Below are 3,110 nucleotides of genomic sequence, written 5' to 3'. Positions count from 1 at the left end.
TTTGAGTTGTTTTGACTGATTTCATATCCATGCTAATATGGATAAAATGTTCTAGCTCGCTAACTCACAACTATAACGATGTATTTGACAGACAAGTACTAATTCATTTTTGTTTTCAATAAACTCTGGAGACTAAATACAGTTTACATGTCAACAATCTGAGCCAACCCTGTCTGTTTCGCTCCATGGTTGTTGACGTGTCTGTTTTGTTACTAAGCAACCAACCCATCTTGACTCAAGTGTTCTCATCCCAGTGTTCCTTCATGCTCTCAGCGCCCCCTGGTGGATGACACTGGCAAAGTAGGGAACTGAAACACTAAATTCACTTTGTGATATTTATTACCTCTCCAATACAACAATATAAAACACTATCTGGCCTGAAAGACATAACTACAGATAATATTCACACAAATGGGAATGGTGGATTATCATGTGTTTATATTCTAATAGACACCACTGGGGTTAGAGGTCAGGTAGACTCATTCCCACATGCTCTTTCAGTCTACCATCTGAAAGGAGATGGAGAGAGGGCGAGATGGGGAAAGAGGGGGCGAGATTTGGGGAGAGAGGGCGAGAAAGAGGGAGAGATGGAGGGATGGAGAGAGGGCGAGATGGGGAAAGAGGGCGAGATTTGGGGAGAGAGGGCAAGAAAGAGGGAGAGAGATAGCAAAGTCAAAAATACAGAAAATTATTATTATTTTCCAGAGAAGATCCAGATCTCAGGGAATTAGACCAAAGTTCTCAATTAGTACAACATATAGAGTACTGCGCACACTACAATTATGGAGGTTTAAAATAAGCTCAACTGGACACCTTAATGAGGCAGTGAATGAATTGAGAGAGAAACATGCAGGGCATTCTACATCATTAAGAAAACAAATTCAAATTGAAATACCGATTAAAATTAGGCTAAAACGAATTGAATGTGTCATTGAACCAATTGCACTTTATGCCAGCGAGGTGTGAGGTCCACTTGCAAAACAAGATTTCACCAAATGGGACAAACACCCCATTGAAACCCTGCATGCAGAGTTCTGTAAGATTCTCCTACATGTCCAGAGGAAAACTACAAACAATGCACACAGGGCAGAATTAGGCCAATATCCACTAACAATAAAAACTCAAAAAAGAGCAATTCAGTTTGGAAACATCTAAAATATAGTGACCCCTCATCCAGCTGGCCCTGGGGCCACAAACCTGTTCTACTAACACACTGAAGCCTCAGGACCAGAACATCTAATCAATCAGAATAAACCAAATTACAACAGTCAAACAACACTACATTGCTTACTGGGAAACACAAGCAAAAAGCAGTACCATCTGGCCCTAAATCAACAGTACACCGTGGCTAACTATTTGACCATGATTACTGATCAAAACCGTGACAAAGTACAGGCTCAGTGAGCACAGCCTTGCCATTGAGAAGGGTAGACGCAGGAAAACCTGGCTCCCTGTAGAGGAAAGGCTGTGCAACCACTGCACCACAGCAGAACCTGTCTCCCTGTAGAGGAAAGGCTGTGCAACCACTGCACCACAGCAGAACCTGGCTCCCTGTAGAGGAAAGGCTGTGCAACCACTGCACCACAGCAGAACCTGGCTCCCTGTAGAGGAAAGGCTGTGCAACCACTGCACCACAGCAGAACCTGTCTCCCTGTAGAGGAAAGGCTGTGCAACCACTGCACCACAGCAGAACCTGGCTCCCTGTAGAGGAAAGGCTGTGCAACCACTGCACCACAGCAGAACCTGGCTCCCTGTAGAGGAAAGGCTGTGCAACCACTGCACAACAGCAGAACCTGAGACAGAGCTGCATTTCCTGACAAAATGTAAAAAATATGAAACAATTAGAGAATGTAATTTCCCCATTTTCAATTTCAGCTTTAGGACCTAACTGTATCGGGTGTCAGTCTCAGCTTTAGGACCTAACTGTATCTGGTGTCAGTGTGTAGTCTCAGCTTTAGGACCTAACAGTATCTGGTGTCAGTCTCAGCTTTAGGACCTAACTGTATCAGGTGTCAGTCTCAGCTTTAGGACCTAACTGTATCTGGTGTCAGTCTCAGCTTTAGGACCTAACTGTATCTGGTGTCAGTCTCAGCTTTAGGACCTAACTGTATCAGGTGTCAGTCTCAGCTTTAGGACCTAACTGTATCTGGTGTCAGTCTCAGCTTTAGGACCTAACTGTATCTGGTGTCAGTCTCAGCTTTAGGACCTAACTGTATCTGGTGTCAGTCTCAGCTTTAGGACCTAACTGTATCTGGTGTCAGTCTCAGCTTTAGGACCTAACTGTATCTGGTGTCAGTGTGTAGTCTCAGCTTTAGGACCTAACTGTATCAGGTGTCAGTCTCAGCTTTAGGACCTAAGTGTATCTGGTGTCAGTGTGTAGTCTCAGCTTTAGGACCTAACTGTATCTGGTGTCAGTCTCAGCTTTAGGACCTAACTGTATCTGGTGTCAGTCTCAGCTTTAGGACCTAACTGTATCTGGTGTCAGTCTCAGCTTTAGGACCTAACTGTATCTGGTGTCAGTGTGTAGTCTCAGCTTTAGGACCTAACTGTATCTGGTGTCAGTGTGTAGTCTCAGCTTTAGGACCTAACTGTATCTGGTGTCAGTCTCAGCTTTAGGACCTAACTGTAGCAGGTGTCAGTGTGTAGTCTCAGCTTTAGGACCTAACTGTATCTGGTGTCAGTCTCAGCTTTAGGACCTAACTGTATCTGGTGTCAGTGTGTAGTCTCAGCTTTAGGACCTAACTGTATCTGGTGTCAGTCTCAGCTTTAGGACCTAACTGTATCTGGTGTCAGTGTGTAGTCTCAGCTTTAGGACCTAACTGTATCTGGTGTCAGTGTGTAGTCTCAGCTTTAGGACCTAACTGTATCAGGTGTCAGTCTCAGCTTTAGGACCTAACTGTATCTGGTGTCAGTCTCAGCTTTAGGACCTAACTGTATCTGGTGTCAGTCTCAGCTTTAGGACCTAACTGTATCTGGTGTCAGTCTCAGCTTTAGGACCTAACTGTATCTGGTGTCAGTGTGTAGTCTCAGCTTTAGGACCTAACTGTATCTGGTGTCAGTGTGTAGTCTCAGCTTTAGGACCTAACTGTATCTGGTGTCAGTCTCAGCTT

General features: G+C 44.5%; 1 long non-coding RNA gene across 1 annotated transcript; it reads right to left on the bottom strand.

Moving 5' to 3' along the window:
• Positions 1-2,224: 2,224 nt before the first annotated feature.
• LOC116354456 (uncharacterized) lies at positions 2,225-3,110 on the bottom strand. Its single transcript, XR_004203770.1, has 2 exons — positions 2,739-3,110; positions 2,225-2,353 (listed from the first exon to the last, which is right to left on the bottom strand). It is a non-coding gene; the product is annotated as an uncharacterized LOC116354456 (long non-coding RNA).

This window comes from Oncorhynchus kisutch, linkage group LG17, assembly GCF_002021735.2.
Source record: "Oncorhynchus kisutch isolate 150728-3 linkage group LG17, Okis_V2, whole genome shotgun sequence".
Classification (NCBI taxonomy): domain Eukaryota; kingdom Metazoa; phylum Chordata; class Actinopteri; order Salmoniformes; family Salmonidae; genus Oncorhynchus; species Oncorhynchus kisutch.
Note: the sequence above shows the minus strand (reverse complement) of the source record. Positions and strands in the feature narration are given on the sequence as shown.